The sequence below is a fragment of the Ailuropoda melanoleuca genome, chromosome 4 (genome assembly GCF_002007445.2).
Source record: "Ailuropoda melanoleuca isolate Jingjing chromosome 4, ASM200744v2, whole genome shotgun sequence".
NCBI classification, from domain to species: domain Eukaryota; kingdom Metazoa; phylum Chordata; class Mammalia; order Carnivora; family Ursidae; genus Ailuropoda; species Ailuropoda melanoleuca.
This window is the reverse complement of record NC_048221.1, coordinates 50814683-50841348: the sequence shown is the minus strand read 5'-3', so window position 1 is coordinate 50841348 and position 26666 is coordinate 50814683. Positions and strand designations below refer to the sequence as shown.

At 45.4% G+C, this 26666-nt stretch overlaps 1 long non-coding RNA gene across 2 annotated transcripts; it reads left to right on the top strand.

The window, feature by feature from the left end:
• LOC109488484 lies at positions 1-23207 on the top strand. Of its 2 annotated transcripts, none has more exons than XR_004624764.1 (3): positions 1-124; positions 11368-11508; positions 22685-23207. It is a non-coding gene; the product is annotated as an uncharacterized LOC109488484 (long non-coding RNA). The 2 variants fall into 2 exon arrangements; XR_004624765.1 differs by lacking the exon at positions 1-124 and adding an exon at positions 7158-7227.
• Positions 23208-26666: the final 3459 nt, after the last annotated feature.

The window sequence follows — 26666 nt, the reverse complement described above, 5'->3', positions numbered from 1 at the left end:
CCCATCCCTGTGGGGACTTGGGGTTTCTGCTCCTGACCTCTCTGCTGCCCATTCTGTCCAGATAGGATGAAAGGAGCAGAAAGGGCTTGAACTTTGGGGACAGACCAAGTTGGGGTCATCATAGGTAAGCCTTAGTTTCTTGTTCTGTAAAATGGGGTAGGGGTGTTTTAGGGCTTTGGGTGCATGTGATTTATTGAGGGAATGTCCTTGGAAATACCTGTAAGGGGTGAGGGCAACAGGATAGGGAAGGGGGGGCAAGGGGGAATGTGACCCCACGTAAGGTCCAGCCTTGGCCTGATCCACTGGGGACTGTGAGATCGATCACACTACAAACTTGTTCACAGCCCCAGATGAGATGGGGAGCCACCCTTTGGCATCCCCTTTTCAGCACTGACTGTGGGATGTTCTTGGAGGGATGTAATAAACTAGGGAGGCTCCTGTTAACCTAGGGCAATTTTCCAGAGAAGAGGGGCAGCTTTGAGCTCTTGGTAGCCAACACTTACACAGCTGGTGGGTGGGCATGCTGGCCTGGTTACGGAGAACTGACTGGGGCCCCAACAGCACCTATGAAAGGGGTAAAATACCCATTGCCCAGGGCTTCTGTGAGTTCACACAACAGGCAGTGAAGAAATAGTAACTGTTTCTTAGATGCATGAGAAGTGGCACTTAAGGCAAATATGCGTGCCCTGCCTACTGCAAATTCAAGTTTTGCGGACCAGGGCAGGGTGAGAATCCAAAGTCTATGCATTTAAGCAAGAGCAATATCAAAAATACTTAATAATCAGAAAGAAGCTGGCAGAGCAGCTGGGTTCTAGAGGCCCCCTTTAGTTCCTGGAAAGTTTGGGGTTCCTGAGGACAGTGGCTGGAGTAGTGGTGGGGAACCCTTTAAGAACCTGGGACAGTGGTTACCAATCATCTGGTCTTACCAGCTTGGCACATCATTCTGCCTTCTGCTATGCACCGGGATGAGCTTTTTGCACACCTACCAGAGACAGGGGAGCCTTCAGTCACCTGTCCCCACTCCGCCCGCTGACATTTCTCTGTCATGCGCTTCTAAGAAGTTGAGCATTGACCACTGAGCATCAACTTGTCCATTCAACTCAGGACTCTGCTTTTGATGGGGTCTTTCCACAAACAGTGAGTTTAAAATGTTCTTGGGAGGTCCACATTTTCTCTAATAAGCTACTGTATGTACATCGTGGAGGGAAGAACACTGACTTGGAATCATATAGACCTGGTTTTGAATCCAGCTCTGCCATTTCTTGGCTGTATGCTCTCGAGCGAGTTGCCTTACCTCTCTGAGCCTCAGCCTCCATCTCTGTAAAAAAAAAAAAAAAATTTTTTTAAAGGGATAAGTTAACGTGCCTGCTCAGAATGATGACTGGGAGGAGTAAGGCTCACCATGCGATGTGCTTAGCACACAGTAAGCCCTTGATAAATGTTTGCTCTTTGCCCCTTCCCTCTTCCGGAACAATGTTATTTTTGGTCCTGTCATTCCTGGGGAAGCAGCCTTCCTAGGTTGACCACCTGTGCTAGGGGGTCCTGCTCATTGCTTGTTTACCCTAATGGAACTCTTTACCCTTTGGGAGGGGACCTTGTCCTTTCAGTTTCTGGCCCCAGTTCCAGGAACTGCCCCACAAAGGCTCGGTTTTTTTTCTCTCAGCTATTTCTTACATCTCCCAGAAAACATATCTCTTTTATGAGCACCCGCATTGTCCCCTTCATCCGGCCTCCCTTTCCTTGGAAAGACCGTTTTCCCCGAGGTTGAGCCTTTGCCAGTAAGTAGTGCCTGTTGTTTGGAATCCCGATAAGATGGGATGAAGACCCACACAGAATCTGTCATCACAGATGACTTCAAAGGGGCTGATGGTCAGTGCCTTAATTAGAGTTGCGTCTGCAGGAGATGAGGCACTTACAGGTCATAAATATCAGGGACAGGCAGCATGATCCCAGCCTGATCTCAAGGTCCAGAGAGGTAGCTAACAAGTGAAGTGTGTCTCTTGATATAATCTGGGAGTTCAGACCAAGTGAGAGAGATCCAAGTGTGCAGGGGCCCTGCCTGGAGTTCCAGGACTGCCCCCTGCAGCGGGAGGGGATTGGCGCTTGAGCCCTGGCATGGTCACTTACCAGCTCTGTGATCTACAGCATTTTACTAAACCACTTCGTGCCTCAGTTGCCGCTCCTATAAAATGGATATGATGATAATCAGCATTTTTTCCTGATAGTGGGGGTTTTCCTCCTTGACACACAGGATGGTCACTTCTGGTAGCAGCACCTGCTTCTCCTGGAGAGTAGCCCCTGAAAGCCCAGGCCTTGTGTTTGGGAAAGGCTGGCCTTCAAATTGGGCATGTATTTATTTCAGCCCTGGCCTACAAGCATATTCATCTTCAGGCCCTCCTTTATTGTGCAGAGATGGATGCTGGACCCCTGAAGTTTCAATGGACCGATTCCAGGACTTCTATTGGACGTGTTAAGAAACAGCTCTTTCCACAGGGGTTTCAGAGATCTCCAGGGAGGGTTTGTACTCAGGGCTGCTCATGGCCATTTTGCTTCCATAAAAGGAATACTTGACTGAGAAGAGAGCCAAAACAAAGCCATGAGATAGAGTGGAAGGCATCTGATAACATCCTTTGAACACCTGGATCCAGCTGGACCTGAACATCTCCTCAGGGTTTTTAATCACTGTTTTTTGCTAAAGCCAGTTTGGGTTGGGTTTTCTGTCCTTTGCAGTTGAAGAGTCCTTCAGTTAGTGTCATATATACAACAATAACACATTCCTCTCGAGTTGTTTGAAGATAAACCAGGAGAGGCTCTTAGCACAGTACTTGGCACACAGTAGGCACTTAATAAATTCCCCTTTCTCCAGGGCCTGCTTTTTCATTTGTCAGATGGGTGCATTAAACTGTGTCCCAATGCTTCTTAGTGGAGAGGGAGACCATAAAGGGGAAATCTGAGTAGTCTGTTAAAGTAGCAGGGGAGCACTGGGGTAGGAAGAATGCTCCCCAAACGTCCACATCCTAATCCCTGGACCCTGTACGTAAGTTACACTACATGGCAAAAGAACTTCAGCAGATGTGGTTCAGTAAGGATTCTGAGACAAAGAGATTCTCCTAGAATATACAGGTAGGTCCAACCTAACCATGCACACCCTTAAAAAAACCCTGAGAATCAGGTCAGAGATGCAATGTTGTTGGCTTTGAAGATGGAGAAAGGGGGTCTTAAACCAAGAAATGTGGCAGCTTCTAAGAAGCCGGAAAAGGTGAAGAAATGGATTCCTTCTAGATCCTACAGAAAGTAAAGCAGCCCTGCTGACACTTTGATTTTAGCCCAGGGAGACCGGTGTCCAGACTCCAATCCTCCAGAACTGTAAGATAATCAATTTATGTTGTTTTTAGCCACTGAGTTTGTAGTAATTTGTTAACAGCAGTGACAGAAATTCATACACGCATTCACACATTTACTTACTCTTCATTCACTCATCATCAGCAACTGTATCTGTTAGTGAAACAGGCCCTGTTTCACTAACAGTAAAATAGATTTCATTTCTGCTCATGATCTACTGGCAACACAGAAAATACTACTCAGTTTGGAAAGCTCTGTCATGGGAAAATGAAAGCTCTACAATGGGGAATGTACATGTTGCTATGGGAACGCAAAGGAGGCACCTAACGCAGTGTCGGGGTGAGACTGATGGTGGCCAGAGAAGACTTCCTGTAGGAAGTGCTGTCTAAGCAGAGACAGGAAGGATAAGCAGAGTTAACCAGAATATGAGCAGTCTTCCCTGGGGGGAGCTAAAGAGCATATGGTAGTGTATTAGTCAGAGTTCTCCAGAGAAGCAGATGCAACAGAACATGTACATATGTACATAAAAATTTATTTTAAGGAATTGGCTCATAAAATTGTGGCGGTATGGTAAATCCAAAATCTGCAGGCTGTATACCTAGGGAAGAGTCACAGTTCAAGTCCAAAGGCCTCCTGCTGGCAGAACTACTTCTTGCTCAGGGAAGGTCAGTCTTTATTCTAGTAAAGTCTTCAACTGATTAGATGAGGCCCAAACCCCTTATGCAAGGCAATCTGCTTTACTCAAAGTCCACCCATTTAAATGCTCATCTCATCCAAAATACACCTTCACAGAAACATCCAGAACAATGTTTGACCAAATGTCTGGCCACTGTGGTCCAGCCAAGTTGACACATAACATTGGCCATTATAGGTGGGCACCAGTTGACTCCACAATATACAGACATATGAAAAACCATATTATTTTTGTCTCAGTCATTTAAGGATGTCCCTCTATCCACACTCATCAGATTGGCAAGCACTTCAGTCTCAGAAATGTTTTTTTCAGGCCACCCCTTTTTAGGTTCAAAAAAGAATGAAGGATAAGGGCATTTTGGGACCACTGGGAAAGCAGTGATGGGGCCTGTTTCCTAGTCCACATGAAGGCTACTGTGGCCATTTCTCCCTCTGCTCCCCAAGACAGCTGTTTGGCCTGTTTCTCTGCTCCATCAGCCCCTCCTGGCTCCTAAGTTTTCCTTCACCACCAGCCACACGCTCGGATGTGGAAACCCTCATGAATTCACTCACGGTCTCAGGGTTATTTCCCCAGGCATTTTGCAACTGCAGGGACACTATGTCTCTTCCCTCCTTGCAAAAATGATCACCCTGAGAACCCCTCCATTTCCTTTCCTGCCCCCTCCTCCCTAATCAGATCTCAGCCCCCACCCCAGCCTCCCTCCATAGACTTACAAGGTCTAGCTGAAGTCTGGTGTAGGTGAGGGCCCTTCTAAAGGCCTGGAAAGTTCTGTTTGAGGCTCTAAAACACAAAAGCTCCTGGAAGTATCAGAATCCACACTCGGAATTACAAAGGGATTTGGGGGAGACAGGAGGTATTGCTAATGGCTTGTAACTTTACTGACTCATCGGCAGGAACGAGAATTAGAAATAAATTCTTCAATGAGTGACTTTGCCACATGCACATTAGACAGAAGCACCTGCTGTGCAAAGGCCCTGGAGCAGGAGGGAAATCACAAGGAGGCAGGGGTGGGCAGAGAGAACAAGGGGAGAATGGTGAGAGATGAGGCTGGGATGGTAAGCAGAGGCCAGACCACAAGGGGGCCTTCTGCCAGATAAGAAGTTTGAAAATTATCCTGAGGATGACAGGGAGATGTGAAGTACTTTAAGTGGGAAGCAACACGATCACGTTTGTGTTTTAGAAGACTCCCTTTGGCAACTGGGCAGAAAGTGTTCTTGATGGGTATTATGGGCTGAATCATGCCCTACTCCCAAATTCATATGGTGAAGTTGGAACCCCTAGAAATTCAGAATGTGACTGCTTTGGGAAATAGGGCCTTTCAAGAGGTAACAGAAATAAATAAAGAGGTCATTAAGGTAAAGTAAGGTCATACGGATGGGCCCTAACAGAAGATGTCTGCTGTCCTTATAAGAAGATGAAATTGGGACACAGACACAGAGGGAGACCATGTGAAGAGATACAGCAGGAAGATGGCAATCTGCAAATCAAGGAGAGAAGCCTCAAAAGAAATCCAGCCTACTGACACGGTGATCTCGGATGTCCAGCCTCCAGAACCATCCGGAGACACATTTCTGTGGTTTAAGCTGGCCAGTCTGTGGTGCTGTCACAGAGAGCAGCCCAAGCAGATGTGTACAACAGGGTAAGCGTGGCCCCCGGGACACTGCCAGGGCAGCTGCTGTGACTCTCAGACAAGAACTCGGTCTGGGGGTGACGGGCAGACGGCCCCCAGAGGGGCTCAAAAGCCCGCAGCTGGGTGAGGCCTGAGACCAGACACATTGACTTCCCAAAAACTTCTAGCTGTGTTGAGGAGGGCAGGGCCGGGATGGTGACTGATTACATCTGGAAAACTGTTCTCTGGCCATATTCCCGCATGCTTCCACACCATGTGTTGTGGATTTGGCTGCCCTGGACCTTAAGCAGACTTCCTCAAACCGAAACTTTTTTTCTCCTGCTTCTTGGATACAGTGGCATTCTCCAAAGCTTAGTCACACCAAGAAATTTTTATCAAGAAAGATCAGATCATTTTTCTTCCTTTGAGGGCCTGATCACACCCATGGGTATACCCTGTCAATTGTTTCACGAAAACTTGGCATTTGGACACTTCTGGTGGTTTTAATTATGTCTAGATCTAGAAACAAAACACTCACTTTTATATTTTTATATGTAAATATTTATATATTGCAGTTTATGTAATTATATATATTGAGTTATTATTAAAGTACATGAAAATGCATACATCTCAGGTATACAGCTCGATGAATTTTTACTCGTTTAGATTGCTATAGCCCCCCAATCCAGGTCAAGGTATAGAACAAGTCATCTCCCCTGTGCTTTGTATTCAATAACCACCCTCCTCACCCCCAAAGTAATCACTATGACCCAAAATTTATCTGTTTTTGAACTTCTGTAATAAGCTCACGTAATCCTTAGTCCTTTGTGTGTAGTTTCTTTCACTCGATATGATGGCTCAATACGATACCTTTCTGAGATTCATCCATGTTGTTGCATTTATTTGTAACCATTTTTAAAATTATTGCTAAATAGTATTCCATTGTATCACCGTACCTCTCTGTACCCAGTCTCCAGTGGATGGACAAGGGCCAACTTATTTTAAGCAAAGAAAATATAGGTCATGTTAAATTTCAATGAACAGAATGTCAGGGCTGAATGGAGGAAAGCTTGAGATCATCTGTTTCAACTTATTTATTTTTTACATGAGGCCCAGAGAAGGAAAGTGAGTAGCCCCAGGTCCCACAGCTTTGTCTGACCAGAACTAAGATACAAATCAAATCTACTTCTCTGGCCTAATTCCTCTCCATATCTCACCGAAATCTTTTAAACAAATATGGAAAAATTAATCCTTTATTTCCTAAAAGGACATATCCTTTTAGGCATATAAGTGGCAGGGAAGAGGGAATTCGGTCTAGAGTGTGTGGGAGACCATTTTCTCCTTAAGAAGTTGACATCTTTCTTGGCAAGAGCTGAAAGATTTCCAAGCCTCTGGTGCCTGACCTTGTCTATCTGCTGTGTTCTCCCCAAGGTCGCATCTTAGAAAGAGGCCAGGAAAAGGGCAAGGCTTGTGCGATGTGGAGGGCACAGAACTGGGAAAGACAGCTGTGGTGTGGAGCCCCAGCCTGGCACTGAGCCTGGGGCAGACTCAGCAGTGAGAAAAGAGGAAGAGAAGGCCCCAAGTAGGTAACTCTGATTTTTTAAAAAAATTTTCAGCGCCTTAAGAGACCCCTATGAATAGGGTTAGCCTCAAGGGTTGGGGTATCTGGAGCAGAGGAGCGAGACCATCTTGCTGGACAGCCCTGTGTTGGGATCCCTGCTCAGTAAGCTGTAAGGCTTTGGATGAGTCCTTTTCCCTCTGTGGGCCTCAGTTTCTTTATCTGTGAGATGCGGAAAGCCATTCCATTGGGAGGGTCAGGACGATCCAATAACCTGTCAGTGTGAGAAAGGTGTTGGGTCCGGTTGAGTTCCTTTGTCTTTAACTAGGTGATGGTGGAGAAGTCTCCAGGCCACACCAGCTAGATAGCTGTGAAGTCACTGATACGACCCCATCCCAGATCCAGGGTCAGTCAGGAGCTTCTGCAGGCACCTCCACAGCTCACATCTGTGCAGCTCTGGGACAAGGAGACGATCCCAGCATCCACAATAGAAGGACATGGCTGCCATTCTTCTTGGGAAGCAAAGTGTATGTCTTGGGGTTTTGTTGGACAGTATCTGATGGACAGATACTGCTTGCCATGTGACTTGAGCAAGTGTCTTCCTCGCTCCCAGTTTCTGTTGCTTTCACTGTAAAATGGGATTAAATAACCCCCCTCTACTGCAAGATCACCATGAGGATTAACTGAAGCAATGACTGCCAAAGCACTTAACACAGAACCGGGTTATGTGCAGTAGATAGAAGAACAGGTGTGTGATTCAGGTTGGGTTTGAACCCTGTCCCCACTGCTTCCTAGCTGTGTAATCCTGGAAAACCTGCTTCCTAGCTGTGTAATCCTGGAAAACCTGCTTAAGACCTTTGGGCCTCAATTTCCTCATCTGTAAATTGGGGAAAAGACTGGAACCCACTTCACACAGTGGTTGAGCAGCACCAACAGGTAACAGATGTGAAAAAAATAAAACAGTTTGAAGCTAACTAAAGTTCTTGGATGGTAGGACAGACACCATTTGGGAGGGTTCTTTATTCCTTAATCTCCCTGTCTACCAATCACAGCAATATAATCGAGCTGTAATCAGGGCCAATATAACTGTACTTTATACTACTCTGGCAGCATCTTTTTTATTTTTAAAATTATTCTTTCTAGAAGGGGGTGTTAAAAGGAGACAGGCCCAAAAGGGAGTCACTTGTGCTTAACCCCACATCAGCAAACCAAGACTTAATACCTAACCTGACTGCAGTTTCAACAACCACCCTTGCCCCCAAATGTAACCTTTAGCCAGTCAACATGGAATTACCTGGTCAGCACTAGTGAGAAAAATCCATCTGATAGACCCCCTCCATTCCCCTCAGGAGGGTGACCTTGCCTGAAACAATGCATGCTTTGCTAATAATTTCCTCCGTTCACTCCCCTTCTGTCGTTAAAAACTCCTTTTTACAGCTTTGGTGGAGCTTCTCTCTAAGGATAGATGGGATACTATCTGATTCACGAACCACTGAATAAAGCCAATTTAATCTTTAAATTTATTCAGTTGAACTTGTTTTTTTAACAGATTTGGTTGGTAGCTGTGGGATCCAAAGTGAACTTCTGATGGCATGTGGGGACAGTGAGAAATACAGGCATGGTACCCTGTAAACCCTTTTGAGATCACGGTCTTTCTTGCCATTTCTGAGAGCCATGAGTAAATCCCTCTTGGTTCTGAGCTCTGTTCTCTTTGCAGTGAACTCCCAATCTAATTGACTTTCCAGTCCAGAGCGTAATGGGTCAACTTGCTGGCACGCATTTCCATCTGGCACCCAAATCCCTGGCCTTTGGGTCAGTACACAATTCCTCAGTTCCAGTCTGCAGTCCCCATTTTAAGACTGACTTTATGGAGCCAATAAAACCTTTTGGGATAATCAACCTGGTACCTTGCTCACAAGGTTCTAGCAAAACGGTCTTAAAAAGAGCTTTTGTTTGGGGTGCCTGGGTGGCTCAGTCAGTTAAGCGTTTGCCTTTGGCTCAGGTTGTGATCTCAGGGTCCTGGGATCGAGCCCCACATTGGGCTCCCTGCTCAGCAGACAGTCTGCTTCTCTCTCTCTCTCTGACCCTCCTCCTCACTTGTGCTCTCTCTCTCTGTCTCAAATGAAAAAAAAAAAAAGAGCTTTTATGGTCAATCACTATTCTCACTGCACTTACCATTAGGTCAAGTTTAACGCAAACAAATGTTTTACTGTGATTATCTTTTTAAAAAATCAGGGATAATTACAGGAAGAAAAATTATGTTTGTACCTTTGCAGCTATTAGATTCTAATACTGTTAATTGTCTTGAGGCTTTGAAATTTATCTTTCAACTGGACTGGATTCTGAATTCTTCTAGTTTCTTCAAATATCTAGCTATGATGCATCAAACTAACATTTCTAACTTTTTCCCACCCTTCTGATTTGGAATCACTAAGAACAAAGAAAGATAGCCCTTGAGTCTCCTTGGAAAGGACTATTCCAGGTCCTCCTCACTATCCAGACAGCAGCCAAACTTCAGGGACTTGAACCCTGAGTCCACATCTCACAGCTGAAGAAGGCTCTGTCCTGTGCAAACACTGGAGGCCTCCAGATCCAACTGACCAGCAGGAGCTGATACAGAGGTAGACGGCCTGCTCCTACAATGCCAGATAAAGACTTCATACTTTAAACATGAAACCCTCTGTTCCTCCCTTTCTTTCCTTTACTATGCACTGGCCTGGACCCTCATGCAATTCTCCCAGGCCACTACTGGAGAGGGGTAGCCTTTACCTTTCAGACTGCTGGATTTGTCATCAAAAACTTGTCTGTCCATTAACAATGTCACCTTAGCAGGACACGGTTTGTGCCTCAACAGGGAGTGTCCTTGTCTGCAGTAGTTATCATTCTCTGTGGACCTATGAATGCCTAGACAGCTGGTATATAATTGGACAACATGTCCTAGGTTATTTATCTGTGTCCCTAACTGCCCACAAACAGAGACACCTGATTGGTCGACTCTCCTGGATTTACAACACTGAGTTAGGAATTCCCAGGGGGCATTCATACCTCAGGATTCACTTGCTTTGACAGGGCAATACTTGCCTCATTAGAAATAAAAGTCAATGAGGCTATGATTAGGAATCTCTCCTTAACTCTTGAAAATATTACAGAATTCTGTTAAAATAATAGCTGCCAAAAAAATCCTGACTCTCGTCAAAGCTGTCTTGATAACAGGACAGCCCGATTACCACTTAGCTGAGCAAGGAGGTGTCTGTGCTGTGGGCAACACTACCTGCTATACCTGGAATAACACTTCGGGGAAGTTGAAACTCAGGCACATAAGATCACTGAGCAAACCACTTGGCTTAAAATGGTGATCCCCTTCAATGAGTCTTTCTTTGACTTACTTGATTTTGATTGGTTTGGGTCTTGGGGACCATGGTTCTGAAGCACAGTCCAAACATTAGGAATTATCCTGCTTATAATAATCATAATCATCTCCCTGGTGCATTGTATTCTCCCGAAGACGTAAATGCCTATTTGCAGCCACTAACCACCAAGCACACAATCTCCCGAAGACTGGAATATCAAGAAAGGAACAAAGAGAACAACTTAAGAATTGTGAACCTAAGGTCTTGCCCTGTGAATATCACAAAGATTAATCCAAAAACATCGTGACCTGTGAATACCACAAAAAAGATTCACAAAAGCTTTGAGAACTGCAGAGCAGTTAGTGGAGCTAATGCTTTAAGTTTTGATGACATCTCTCAGTTAAGCTGAGTTGGATCAAAAGGGGAAATTGTTTAAAAGACAGCAAGCCCAAAATGGAGTCAGGTGGGCTAAACCCTAAGCCAGCAAACCAGGACTTAATACCTAACCAGTTTTAAGCCCCCAGAAATGTAAACTTTGATCAGTCATCGTAGAATTTCTTGGTCAGCACCAGTGAGATAATCTGCCAAACAGACCCCCCCTGCTCCCCTTAGGAGGGCGACCTTGCCTGAAACAATGCATTCTTTGCTAATAATTTCCTCTTTCTTCCCCCTTTTCACCTTTAAAGACCTTGCCTTTTCTACTGCTTAGTGGAGCTCCTTTCTACTGCTGGATGGGATGCTGCCTGATTCATGAGCCATTGAATAAAGCCAATTTGTTCTTCAAATACACAGCTGAATTTTTGTTTTTTAACAGGGGCAACGTGGTAATTGGGAAGAATGGGGACGTTGGGTTCAGACTGAGTGTTGAATCCTGATTCAGTCACCTAGCAGCTGTGGGAAAATGGGCAAGCACTTCCCCTCTCCGAACATTACTTTCTTCCTCTGGAAAATGGGGGTGAGTATGCCTACCTTGATGGTTCCCCTGAGGGTGAGATGACACAGTTGGGGCCCAACCCCAGCCCACACTCTGGCCCAGGATCAACCTCTCAGAGTAGGGTTTCCTGGCTTGTCTTTGTGCTGTAGTTGTCATGGTAGTAAAAGTTTAGCTCAAGGGTATCAAGATGACTCCCTGCTTTTCACGGAATGTTGTATTTGTTTACTGTTCTTCAGGCTCTCAGCCTGTACCCTCCACGCCTACATTCTGCACGTGGAAGAGAAGGCAAAGACAGTCACAGCCCCAGGTTCCAGGAAACAATCAGGATTCCTGGCTCCCATGCCTTCCTCTGGCCATCTGGAAACATGGCTAATGAGGCCTTATCCAGGGAAAGGCAAAAGATCTGGGCTTTGATGTCACAGACCTGGGTTTGAATCTGTCTTTTTTTTAAAGATTTTTTAAATTTATTCGACAGAGATAGACAGCCAGCGAGAGAGGGAACACAGGGGGAGTGGGAGAGGAAGAAGCAGGCTCATAGCGGAAGAGCCTGATGTGGGGCTCGATCCCATAACGCTGGGATCACGCCCTGAGCCGAAGGCAGATGCTTAACCGCTGTGCCACCCAAGTGCCCCTTGAATCTGTCTTATTCATTTTAAACCACATGCCCTTGTGGAAGTGACTTCATTGCTCAGATCCTGTGAAACAGGGATAACGATGGTCCTTCCCTTGAAGGATTACTGAGGCACCCTGCTTGTGAGTAGTATCTTCTACTGTTGAGATAAATAAGGGACTGGTGCACGGTTTGCTGACCAAATAGTAAATTCTCCAGGGCGAGCAGAGGCAGGCCTTCTCCTTCACAACTCCTCACAGGCCCCGGGGAGTGTGGTAGGACCCAGGTAAGCACATGTACATTTGACAATGTCACCTGAGTGCTTGGCACACAGTAGATGCTCTATAAATGTTAATTCCCTCTCCTTCAACCTTTCACAGGTAACCTGAAGAAGGGCCAGCACTTCTTTGGGTACCATGATCCTCATTTCCTTCTGCTCAGCCCTTTACAATGTCAAAGGGCTCAGAGTCTCCTTCAGACCCCAGGTCAGCCCTGTGGAGCCCGTTCCCACACAGGGGAGGACACTCAGAGGGGAGGCTCTTGGTAGCTTCATCAACATGGCAGAGCTGGTATGTGATAGCAATTATATCCACTCCACCTGCTGCCCATCCATCACTCATTCACTTAACAAATATTTATTTAACACTATGTGCTCTGTGCATAAAGCAGTTAAGAGGACAGACTCTTGGGCTGTGGGGTTTATAGTCTAACTAGGAGGGAGACATGAATAGATAACTACATAAAAGTTTCTTAATTGCAAGGGTAATAAAAAGCTATGAATGGGAAGTATAGGGAGTTGCTAGAGTGTATAGGGATGACCCAGCCTCCTCTGAGGGGTCAGGGAAGACCTCCATGAGGAGGGTTTCAGCCTGAGTCCCCCAAGAGCAGAGTTTGAGGCAGGGACTTGTTTTTGAGGGGTTAATTTGTACAGGGGGTTGTCCTGGAGAACAGCAAGAAGGGAGAAGGGTAATGGGACAGGGCAGGAGAAAAGCCAATATACAAAGTCGTGTTATCAAGGTTATTACTGTGGGCAACTGTGCCAGCTCCCAAGACCACTGCCCCCCAAAGGAAGGAGGAAGATCGTCCTGCAGAAGGCCTAGCCAGCTTCCCCAGTGCTCCATCCATGGAAGGAGCCCAAGGGCAGCTGTCCAGCCCAGCCCAAGCTGAATGAGAGTTTGTACCCAGATGAGTCAGGCACAGGAGGTGACATTTTCCATGCAGTTTGGGAAGGCCTAGGAGAGGATGCCAGGTGGAGGGACAGGTCCAAATTCACCAGCCTGTCAGAGAAGTGCCACAGCCCAGGCCCCCAGCGCTTCTGCTGGTCTGAGCCCCCAGAGAAGTAGCTCCTTCCTGACACCCACCCAAAGCTGTATTTCTCAGCCTCCAGCAGGGCACTTTCTCTACCCGGTGCCTCTGCTACTGATCCAGGTGGGCGTGGGGTACATTGGTGAGAAGCAGATTTGTTTCCTTCTCCTCCTCTCTGGACTTCTTGCCTCTTGGACTCCCAAAGGCTTCAGAAAGAAGGAATGGTGAGAAAAAGGTATCCTGGCCTGCTCTGGACGTCTTGGGAAAGCTGTGCTGTCAGATGTTGTCCACCTCAATTCCAGGAAATCTTTACTTTCGGGCCACCAGATGGTATGCAGCTCCAGTCAGGGTGTAGTGCTTTTTTTTTTTTTTTTTTTTTTAAGGTGTGTCACATGAATCCAACAGTCTATTCCCTGGAGTTCAGCTCGGGATGGCTGCTCCTGATAAGGGCCTTTCCAGAGAGGCTGAAGGGTCTTTCTGGGGGTGTATTTTTTAACAGATGAAATCTCTAGGTTACAAGGTGTGATGCTTAAGGTCAACTCCCAGGAGTGCACTGTGAACTGCTCTACCAAAGCATGGTTATTTTTAATATAAGCAATTAGGCCTTTACGTTATTGAAATAGACTTCCTTTTATCAACTCTGGGTCAAAGGTGGCAGGGGCTCCATGCTTTGGACTGTGACTATCTCACAAGGTGAAAGTCTATGAGTTCCCTAGGGGGTGGATCTGAGATTTAGAAGGACTGATGGCAATGCTTTAGGCCAAGGTATTTGGAGGGTCTCTACAAATTTTGCCAGTTGAGTCTTAATAGTACCATGAGTGCATGCAACTAAGCCGGAGGACTGAGGGTGGTGTGCATTACAGAAGTGTGGTAAAACTGGCCAAGCAGCACAGACTTGTCAAAATGAATTTGAGAGGGGTTCTCCAGGTAGGGATGCTCTAACAGAAGCAGCATTGGATAGTCCACAAAAGAATGTTTTGGTCCAATGAGAAAACATATAGACCATGATTAAAACATATTTATTTGTGAGAGGAGGAAGTTGTGTGAAACTCATTTGTACAAACAGGTTTCCCTGGGATGTACTTTGGACAGGTGAGGTAGGCACCTTTAATGGCCTTATTTACTTTTCCCACCAGTGCTGGTGCATGAATGCTATCATCTTGTCAGCAGACCAATGGTTTGATGCATGTACAGTGGTAAGGAGTGGGAATTTTATAATTTTCTGGTAAGGCCAGATTGTGATTTGGTCCAAACCAGAGTTCTCTTTTTATTAGGCTGATAATTATTAGATTTCCAATATTCTTTTTTCCTCTCTGGAGCCAACTGTTGGTTATCTCTTGTCAAGTTTTCCAAAGTTATCATCTGTGATAACGTTCCTTTGGACCATGACAGAGATTTAGCTACTGATTTCCCTGAGAGTGGCAGTTTTTGGTGGAAATATCAACAAGGTGGAGTCAAGTCTAGAATGCCCAGGGACCTTAATAGCCAGAACAGCTGACAAAAAAACATTTAATAAATTTTGGACACAGACATTTTAAATTTATTCCCAGAGGAGGTAAGGGCAATTTGTTGTTTCCATAATATTCCAAAGTCACGAGCTACCCCAAAGGCAGACCAACTATCAGCATAAATGCTAGTCGTTTTACCCTTGGCTAAGGCACAAGCTCCAGTAAGGGCATGTGATTCTGCCTGTTGGGCTGAAGAAGCCAAAATGTAAAGGTGCTGTCTTGATGACTTCAGAACGAGCTTCAATAGTAAACCAGCACAATATTTATCCTTTTCATCCTTTTTATAAGAACCATCAATCAGTAAACCACGGCAATCTGCATTGGTTAGAGGAGTTTCCTGTGACTTGGCAGAGGGATTCCAAAGGTAACCTGTCAGCATTAAGCAGTCATGAGGAGTTTCATCTGGATGCAACAGTAGCCCTTGTTTTGAGAGCAGATGCCCTAAGTATAGAACCTGAGTTTGAGCAAACTGCAATTTTTTTTTTTTGGAAACTTTATGTCCCTTTAAAGCCAAGAGTTTTAACAGGTGGGTGCGGTCTTCTTGTGAATACCTTTAGCAAGGGAAGCAGAGAAGCAAATCACCTACATACCCTAACAAAGTCGAACCTGCGGAAAACCTCAGATCATCCAAATTAGTCTGTAAGGTTTGTGAAAAGTAAAGACTGTGAAACCCTGGCATTATTGTCCAGGTGTATTTCTGTACTTCCCAAGTGAAAGCAAAAAGATTTTGGCTACCCTTTTCAACTGGAATACTAAAATTGCACTGCATGGATCAATTATAGCGGAAAATTTGCTTTCAATGGGAGTGGATATTAGTAGCACATGGGGGCTAGGAACAACAGAGAGCCAAGGGGTAATAATGGGATTTACTGCTCAGAGGTCCTGGGAAAACCTCCATTTTCAGCCACTGGGTTTTCTCCCAGGTAAAATATGGGTATTAGAGGGACTAGTGCAGGGGATCTGAGGCTGTGAGCCTTGTAATCTTCTGTTGTGAGCTTGATGCCTTAAAGAGCTTCTTTATTTGTAGGGTACTGATTAATTATGAGAAGAGACTTTTGAGGGCTCTATCTGAATCTCAATGGGGGGCGCACTGTGGATTCTGCCAACATCAGTTGAGGATCTTGGCCATAAAGAGAATGGTAGCTGATCCAAAAGGAACAAATAAAAGATGTCAAAGCATCACTTAATTCTCCTCCTTAGCTATTTTGACGACCACTATCAAATTCTAGAATTGTTTCCTCCTTTTGGAAGAAAGAAATTCTGGCATACTCCTTTTCTAAGAAAAGGATAAATGACTAGCGGCAGAGGAACTGAGGAGAAAAGGATGTGTCTCTCTCAAAGGGCTTAGGGAATAATAGGTTCAGAGACAGGAACCTGTTTAGGTCTATCGGAGCCACTATTTGATCTGTTCTAGCACTCCGAGGCAGGGGCTGCTTTACAGCAGCAGGGCTGAACACCAAGAGTGTAGCTCTGGTGTCAGTAGGGACAGAGAGCCATTCCCAATCTGGAGAGTGGTTTCTCCAAGCCTATGAAGAGGGAGGATTGAGAAGAGACACTGTAGTTTCTCAGATCCTCCTGAATGGGAATTAGGAGGGCATTGGAAATACTGACTAGAAGGCTGAAAGTGCCTGGAGCACATACACTTCTAATAATCCTTTTTTCAAGTGTCCTGGCCCTTTGCAAAAACAGAAACTAGGGGTTTTGGGGGGGGGGTCTTCATTTGCTGGAATTGAAAATTGAGAATTTTAGTGGTTTTTCTTTTAGGTGACTCATCTAGGATGCGAGCGAGCTGGTCTGCCACATTACCTAAATCTGGAGGGGGCAGTTTCCCATTGCATCCTGGCCCTTTGAACTAAAGGAGAAAGATCCCAGTACAGCTTGTTAATAAGCAAAGGGTCAAATGCCACCTGGGTAGATTCAACATCTAAAGAAAGACCATAATTTTCTTAAAAGACAACTTGGAACCAATAGTAATAGTTAATGAACAGGTTCATCAGCCTTTTGTGTGCAAGCTGGAATTTTGTTCCAATCAGCAGGCTTGGGAAAAGCTACTGAAATTTCTAGAGAGTGTTCTAGTATCTTGCCAAAAGTTAGCGGTTTCTCTAAATTCCCTTCGGGATAGTTTCCCTTCCAGCTAGTTTCATCCAATGTTTGGCCTGGCCTTCACCCATAAACATGTGAACTAACTGATATAAATCTGTGAAGCCAGGTTGGTAAGCTAGAATAACTACACTAAATTTTCAGAGAAACCTAAGGGGGTCCTCAGTCACTTTAGGAAACTCCTCAACTATGGCTTACAATTTGGCTTTAGTCCAGGGAAGGTAAGAAATTTGGGTTTTACTCAGCTCCTCGGAAGACTTAACTTTAAAAAGGCAGGTTTTAATCCATTCGTGAGAGAAGGGAGAGGGGAGAGAGTCGAAGGAAAAGGGAATTTTGGCAGAGAGTACAGAGAAAAATGGCGGCAGAGGTGGGACCTGAGTACGAGGTGTCTGCACACAAAGACGACAGGGGAGGGGAAGAAAAAGGGGCCTAAGAAGCTATTTTGATTCCCTCTCAATTTTTTTGTTCACCTCAGTTAATTTAGAAACAGTACTTTGCAAAGAGGAAAACTTAGAATCCTGAAAACATCTGGAAACCTCAAGGTACCATTTAAAATAAGCATCCCATTCGGCTTCTTGTTGGTTGGTTTTGGCGCAGCGGCTCTCTAACTTAATTTGAGCAAAACAAGTTTGGAGAGATCTCAATTCCCCATAATGGCCATTGGTGTTCGAAATTACTTTCTGTTAAGCCAGTCCATTTAATTATATTATACATGCGCATGTGGAGGGACCATAGTTTTTAAACGTTAAACCGGCCATGGTCCCAGAAAGGGGACAGAGGCACCACCCTCAAAGCATTTCGATGACTGGGATCCCATTTCCTAGAGGTTTTTCTCTACAGCAAAGAGAATAAAATCCTAAACAGCAGTTTCAACAGGAAAACAGCCTGGTTCTGAAAAGGAGTCAGATGGAAGGGCAAACGAGTACTCTCAGAGAAAAAAAAAACTAAGACCTTAAAAACACATCCTTAATAAAGCCCAGAGAGCTCAAACACGAAAGAGGCTTGAGAGCCAGGAGAAAACTTACCCTCAGACTCCAGGGTGGGCAAGAAAGCAGGGAGTTCAACTGGCTCTGCAGGTACTGGCACCAGTTTGCTCACCAGCCTCAGAGTTGTTGGGGTCTTCTCTGGATCCTACTTCTGGTCACCAAGTAATGTTAATCTTAAAAATAAAACTGACAGTTATTTTACCAGCAAAAATGGGTTTATTGGGGAACAGCAGAAACCTCTGCCCCGAGACAAATAAGACCCACCAAAACCATAGGCAAGTCCACGGAACACAGGAGAGGGAGGCTTTTTTATAGAGGAAAGCGGGGAAGTTGGGAGCGCTGCTATAAACAAAACATCCATTGGAGTAAACTGGGCGCTGGAAGTATAGTGGCTTTTCATTGGCTGAGTCGTGACTGCCTCTCATTGGCTGGGCTGTTGCCAGGGTAGGAGAAAAGCCTTTCTGCCTCCAGCTGGGATGGTAAAGCAGTGTTTCCCTGCAAGGTCCCTCTCTTCTGTTGAGTCTGCAATCCACTGGAAGAGGTAGAACGTGAGAGCACCCCCTGCTGGCCTCCCCACTGCATTCTAAATGAGATTTCTTTTTATTAATTTCGGTAGGGTCACCGAGGGGTAGCTCTGGAAAGCCCTTTGGTGACCAAAGACCAATCTCAAGCACAGTTATCTCTAACGGAATTCAGGAAGTCTGAGATAATTTCCACCCTTCACCTTCTCTCCCCCAGCCATCCCATTTGCTAGGGAAATGTCTTCTGGCCAGGGGCCAGTGTGGGGCTGGAGGGAAGATGCCTTCAAGTAGGTGTCAGAGCTACACCTAGTCCCTTCCCAACTGACAGTGGCAGAGCAATGATCTGGGAGTTAGACCGACTCTTTGGGCCATTATTGCCAAAAGACCTAATCTGATCCGAAATGCACAATCGAAGTTCTTTTTTGGTGGATGACAGCCAACAATTAGGACCCAAGGGAGGATTTGCTGCTTCCCCACAGTCTTGCTACCAGGCTATAATGAAAGCAAACGGTGGACAGAATTCTACCCCCACAATGACATTTATTAAGCAACTATTATGAGCAAATAGGCCCCAAACAGTGCATACAATGTGTTACTATGTTCAAAAAATCTGAGGCAGACATAAAAATATTCCAGAGCCACATTCTGTGACTGTTAGAATCCATGTCAGACAACCAGAAACACCCTACACCAATGGCTGGATGCAGATCCACAAGGACCAGCCTGGAGTGCCCTCCGAAGGGTCTGTGGGACTCTTACACCTTGTTCATGCCAGGGAGGGAGCATTTCTAAAACGTTTTAGCCAGGCTATATCTTCTGAATCTCATCAATTTCATCAACAAGTGCCTGTTTCTAGCATCCATTAAGCTGGCTAACAAGCCACTGATTTCACCTCTGAAAATCTATTTATTTTTAACAGTCATTATGCTAATCAGCAAAACCTCTAGTGTTGATCAACATCAAGGATAAACGAAGCTCTTGTCCTAGTGCCTTCTGGAGCCAGTGAGGCCTTCCTGAAGAGCACGCCAGCTGGCCACCTCTGGACTGTGAATTCCAGAATAAGCAACTGACAATTCCTGTGGAATTGTAGCTTGAACAGGAACTCAGGCTTATATCACATTATGCTCTTTGAAGTGTGTTAGACTTAACGTCCAACATAGGGGTAGTAACCTTCCCACAGTCAACCTTCCCCCACTGGGTCTCAGTGTCCCCATCTCTAGAGTGACTGGTGCCCCATGCCTTTGGCACAGGCTCCTCTTTGAAGGTGGAGTCTTGGCAAGCCTGTTCCAAGCTCCCTGTGGACAAGGCTGATCATTTTCCAATGCCTTGCTTTTTTTCCCGGAGATATATTTGACATATAGCATATTAGTTCCAAGTGTACAACATAATGATTTGATATTTGTATATATATATGTGAAATGATCACCACAATGTCTAGTTAACATCCATCACCATACATGGTTACAAATTTTTTTCTTGTGATGAGAACTTCTAAAGTTTACTCTTAGTAAACTTCAAATATACAATAAAGTATTATTAACTATAGTCACCATGCTATGCATTCACATCTCCTATATCCTATAACTGGAAGTATATACCTTTTGACCCCCTTCACCTATTTCCCCACCCCCTATCTCTGGCAACCATCAATCTGTTCTGACTTTGTTTTGTTTTGTTTTTGTTCATTTTAGATTCCGCATATAGGGGCGCCTGGGTGGCTCAGTCACTTTAAGCATCTGCCTTCGGCTCAGGTTGGGATCCTGGGGTTCTGGGATCGAGTCCTGCATTTGGCTACCTGTTCAGCGGGAAGCCTGCTTCTTCCTCTCCCTCTGCTTGCAGCTCCCCCTGCTTGTGCACTTTCTTTTGTCAAATAAATAAAATCTTAAAAAAAAAAAAGGATTTCACATATAAGTGGGATCATATACTATTTATCTTTCTCTGTCTGATTTATTTCGTGTAGCAGGATGCCCTCGAGATCCATCCATGTTGTCACAAATGGCAAGATTTCCCTCTTTTTATGGCTGAATAGTATTCCATTATACATATGTACCACATTTTATTTATCCATTCATCCATCACCAGACACTGGGTTGCTTCTATATCTTGGCTATTGTAAATAATTCTGCTGTGAACATGGGGGTGCAGATATCTTTTTGAATTCATGTTTCCATTTTCTTCCAACAAATACCCAGAAGTAGAATTGTAGGATCCTATGGTAATCTATTTTTAATTTTTTTGCAAACCTCCATACTGTCTTCCACAATGGTTGCACCCGTTTGCATTCCCACCAACAATGAATGAGGGTTCCCTTTCCTCCTCATCCTCTCCAGTGCTTGTTATCTTTTGTCTTTTGAAAATAGCCATGCTAACATGTGTGAGGTGATATCTCATTGTGCTTTTGATTTGCATTTCCCTGATGATGACTGACATTGAGCACCTTTCCATGCACCTGTTGGCCATCTATAGGTCTTCTTTGGAAAAATGTCTGTTCAGATCCCCTGCCTACTTTTCTAATCAGATTTTTTTTTTTGTTAACACCTTTTGTTTTGGCAAATCAGTCCTGCCTCCTTGTTGGGCCTCCCTTTGTTGAGAGGTTGTAGTTGCTCATCCCAAGGCCCCAGTCCTACTGTACTTACCCCTAGGAAAATGTGCCTGTTTTTCAGTGGTGGAAACAATCCTTATTTCCAGTCTTTTATTTGTTCATTAACAACTTTTTGGCTATTTTCCATGCATCAGTGACTGCATTAGTGTTAATTTTCTGTCTTCCCTGCTAGACCACAATCTGAGCCCCCTGTGCCTAGCACAGTGTTGGCATTCAGGAAATCCTGAATGAGTGTATGAATGAATAACAAGAAAGGAAAAGGAGGTTTGTGGCTGGTGAGATGCCAGCTCTGCCTGTCCTTGAGGTTTCCTCCGCCCCTCCAACTCAATGTCTCTCCTAGGTTGGTGGTGAGTCTTGAGAGAGAAGCTGAATTAAGCGTCGAGCTCCCTTCACCGCCTGAGCGCTTGGTAGAGCTGTGCCAATTAGCTGATCGCCAGAGCACGAGGTTATTTTCCTTGCCTGACTCACTTGGGAGCAGGTGGTTGTGATTCTGAAAGGCTAAGGCCTGGTGAGTGTTCGTGGACACAGGGAGACAGAGGAGTAGGACACAGAGCAGCAGACAGAGAGACACAGACAGGGCCAATTATATGCGCTGAGATCTCACTCCGCTCCAGCCATGCCGGGGACACCCCCAAGGTTTAGTGCTGAAGAAGACAAAGTCATGCCCCGCCCCCATGGAGGGAGTCTGGAGCAGGGTCTGCAAACTCCAGCCCTCAGGCCCAGTCTGGCCCACCTCACATTCTTGCAAACAAAGTTTTATTGGAATACTGCCTTGCTAATTCATTTGAGTAGTGTTTTTGGCTGCTTTTGCCTAGGGGCAGAGCTGGGTCATGGTAGCAGGGACTGTATAAACCCCCCCAAATGTAACATACTAGCCATCTGGCTCTTTATAGAAAAGTTTGCTAGGTGGGATCATATATGTGACTTAGGGCTCACTTGCCTCCTAAGAACAGAGCTGCCGGGGCACCTGGGTAACTCAGTCAGTTATGTAGCTGCCTTCGGTTCAGGTCATGATCTCAGGGTCCTGGGTTGAGTCCTGCAACAGGCTCCTTGCTCAGCGGGGAGCCTGTTTCTCCCTCTGCCTTCCACTCCCCCTGCTTGTACTCTCTCTTGCTCTCTCTCTAGCAAATAAATAAATAAAATCTAAAAAAAAAAAAAAAAAGAATAGAGCTGCCATTCCTCCTGCTATCCCTGACCTCTAAGAGCACATGCACCTGAAGCATGTGGACAGGTACCGGTGTATGACAAGGATGGATCCACATTTTATGTGTGTGGAGGGTGCAGGGGTGGGGATTTAAAATTTACATAATTTGGGAGACCCTGTTTAAGTAAAAGATTTCAAAATGATCAATACAAATTTAGGTACCCATGTGAATATTTATTTGGAATTAAGAAAGAAATCTCAATGTTACAAATTTTTAAAAAAACCAACAAATACCAGAAATATCACAGAACCTAGAAAAAAACCATGTATTAATTAACTTCCGGATACTTTCTGAAATGGATTTTCTACTTTTTTTCTTTTTGGCTGTACACTCCTGGTTGGGCAATTCGTTTTTGTCTAGATGTCGATGAGAACCGAATCCAATTATAATACTACATGTCTGATGATGAGAGGAGAATCCCACTTCCACTTCCAAGCCGAACTTCCAGCTCCGTACATGTCCAATCTCGTTTCTCTTGTTACCCACCTATCGCCAGCATGGAAGGCACCAGGGCACACACAGCTCTTTCAGCACAACCGCGGGTCTCACTCCATCATGCTGTGAGCCAGGGCAGCAGCATGCTTTCTGGAAGCCATCGCTATGCCAGCATGCTTAATAATAAACTGTCGATGGAAGGGAAGGCGAACCCCATGCATATCCCCACTGGTCCCAAACTAAAGGTGTCCCCAACTCAGTGTCCCCAAAATGCTACCTGTCGTGTGATCAAGGGGGTTCAAGAAGAAAGAGCTAGTAGTTTTAACCAATTGTTGTTAGAATGTGCTACTTTCCTGAATGTCCATCAACTGACGAACGGATAAACCCAATGTGGCATATCCACACAATGGGATATTATTCAGTCATAAAATGAATGAAGTGCTGACACAGGCTGCAACATGGATGGACCCTGAAACCCTATGCTAAGTGAAAGAAACCAGACACGCAAAGGCCACATATTGTCAGATTCCATTTATATAAACTGTCCAGAGTAGGCCAGGGGCTGGGGGCAGGGAGATGGGGGAGTGACAGCTTATGGGTATGGGGTTTCTTTTTGGGGTGATGAAAAAGTTCTGGAATAAGATGGTGGTGATGGGTATACAACTCTGTGATATGGTAAAAAAAAAAAAAGAAAAAGAAAAAGAAAAAAACAACGACCCAGAATTGTATACTTTAAGTGGGTACATCTTATGGTACATGAATTATATCCTAGCTATCATTTAAAGAAGAATATTACTTTTACAAATTTTACAAAACCATACGACTAGGTAAACACATTGCTAGGATCCCCTCCTAGGGCCTAGAAGGCCAGTGCACCACATGAAATCCCTTGTGGTATATGTATCAGTTGTCCATTGCCATAATAAATCTGTATGACAAACAACCACAAAGCTCAGCAGGTGGTCTGTGTTTATAGGTACGTGTGTATTTGTATGTGAATATAAGTGTGTTCGGGCCTAAGTGTGTGTGCATGCGAGGCTGCTGTGTGTGTATACTTTCTTTGAGTGTGTATACGTGTGCTACATGCATGGGCGTGTTTTGGAAGCTTTCCTGCTTGTGTGTCTGTGCAAATGTGAGCTTTCCCAGATGGGTGCCAAGCACAGTGGGCTGTGGATAGTGCCAAGTCAATGCATGTGACCCCAACCCCCAACCCCAATGCCGATGGGATTCTGGAGTCTCTGTGTCCTTGTCTGTCACTTCTTAAGAAGGACAAAAGCACAGGCTTTGAAATCTGGAAGGCTGGATTCAAATACCAGCTCTGCCACTGACTAGCTTGGCAAGCGACTCCAGCCCCCGTTTCCTGATCTGTAAAATGGGAACACCACTTGCTAGTTACCTTTTGAGGAACCCCACAAGGTAATGCTTGTTGAAAGGGCACTGTCACAGGCACAGTGCTATAGTTGTGTTAATTATAAGGATCCTGGGGGAGTGATTTCCCTTCCTACTCCACGTTCCAAAGGCTTGACCCTTTCCAGGTGCAGAAACTGGAGGTGGCTCTGCTTCTCTTGATGTGCTGCCATGGCAACCACCACTTCCTGCTCTTCTGCCAGCAGCGTGGGCTGAGCCTCTGTCTCCCCCTCACCACCAGCTGGAGGTGGCAGAGGAGCCGGGTCACCGGAAGTCCCTTCCTTTTGGAAGCAAGTCCTGAAAGGATGCGGGGAGCTAGTTACCTGTCCTTGGGGCCCCTTCTCTGCTNGGGGAGCTAGTTATCTGTCCTTGGGGCTTCTTCTCTGCTCCTTTCACTATGCCTCTTCCAACGGTAGCTTGGTTTGGTGTCGGAGCAGCATCTTCAAAATTTAGCACACCTCAAAATCACCTGCGCAAAACACATCGTCAAAAATACACACACCTGTGCCCCATCCCAGAGAGTCTGAGCCAGTGGGTCTAACTGCACCTGCATATTTAATTGGCACCCAGGAGCTGTAACCGGAGAAACCCTGCATCCACCGGCTCCAGCTGCTGCCCCCACCACCGAGCCTGTCCCTTCATCCATTCCTTCACTGATGCATCAATTCACTTATCCACTCATCAGTTTCTTCACTCACTCATTCAATTATTCACGCCTCCACTCACACTTAAATAACCATTCCCTCATTTAGTTACTGATTTATTTAAACAAACATTTATTAATGCCTTCAGCTCTGGGAGACGGAGAGAGAATTAAAGATGCAGTCCCTGCAGCCCGGTGGGAGGTTCCAGGGCAGTGTTTTCCAGACTGTAGCGAAATGAATTTAATGGGTTGACTGGCACGTTTTAAAAAATGAAACAGAATAGACTATAATTGAAAATATTAGTGTGCATAGCAGGTAGCAAGGGAAAATAGTGTTTCAGAAACTCTTGCATCCAGTGTGTGTGTGATGGTGGGTATTGGATTTTGATGTGAAATGTATTTTCTGGTGGGGGGTGGAGGCCATGGAAAAAACGCCAACACTACATGGTGGGTGTTATGGCGGGATGTGGTGGGGTGGCAGGCAGGGCTCAGTCCCTCTGCTGGGGTGACATGGGGGAGGCTTCCCACAAAAGGTGGGTGAACCATGTGAACAGGAGTTTTTTCCATAAAGGAAGAGGAAAGAGATTGCAGGGAGAGGGAACAGCATGCCCCAAAGCACAGAGGCAAAGAAAAGTAGAGAGAAGAGCCACGCCACCAGGGAGCCTGGAGCATGGAATGTGTGGCTGGAAACAGTAGGAGATCAGGCTGGAGAGTAAGAGAAGGCTGGATCCCAAAGGGTCTGAATGCCAGGAAAAGCACTTGGGTGTTGTTGTTGTTGTTGTTTTTATGATACCATCTGGGGCCACTGGAGAGAAGTCAGGGAAGGGATGTGCTCAGAGTGGCCATTTAGAAAGACCACACAGGCAAGACTGGGGCAGGGAGGCCATGAGAAACGGTTGCAATCGGAGCCGGGAAGTGGTCTGTGGTTGGAGTTGAGAGATAAGGCTATGCTTGAGATGTAGTTTAGGAGGTAAGATGAACAGGAAGTGATGACTGGACACGGGAAGGGGGCATCTGGAGGGTCCACAAAGATGCCTGGGTTCCCGTTGTGAGAAGCTGGGTGGATGGGGAAGCCATTTACTCAAACAGTCCCCTTGATTCTGCTCTTTTTAAGGGTCCCCACCTGATGTCAGCACAGACTCAGTGGGAGTTCTATAACTTTATAGTATTTTAAAATATTACAATACTAGAAAACAATAATTGTAGTGTGGTGTCCATTGCCAATCTAACTTCCCCCATTCTAAGTATCTGGAGGATGACACTTCCCCTCCTGCTCTGTGATGGCCAATTTAATGGATCAACTTGACTAAGCCATGGGGTGCCTGGATATCTGGCTAAATATTATTTCTGGGTGTGTCTGTGAGGGGGTTTCCAGAAGACATTCGCACTTGAACTGACAGACAAAGTAAAGAAGATCTCACTCACTATTGGAGGTGGACATCACCCAATCTGTTAAAGGCTTGACTAGAACAAAAAGGCAGAAGAGAGAATTCTCTCTGCCTGACTGTTGAGCTGGGACGATGTCCTTCTCCTGCCTTCAGCCTGGGACTTACCCCATCAGCTCTTTGGTCAGCCAGCATTCAGACTCAGACGAGACCCCCACCACCAGCTGTCCTGGGTCTCCAGCGTGCAGACGGCAGGCTGTGCATCTTCTCAGCCTCCATAAAGGCATAAGCCAATCCCTATAATAAATCTCCTTATGTCTATAGACACAGAGAGATATATAAATGGAAGCATAGATAGATGGGGATATCCATGTACCTCCTGTTGGTTCTGTTTCTCTGAAGAATCCTGACTAATAAAGCCTTAGCATGGGTCTGTGACTAATTCTTTTTTTTTTTTTTTTTTTTAATTTTT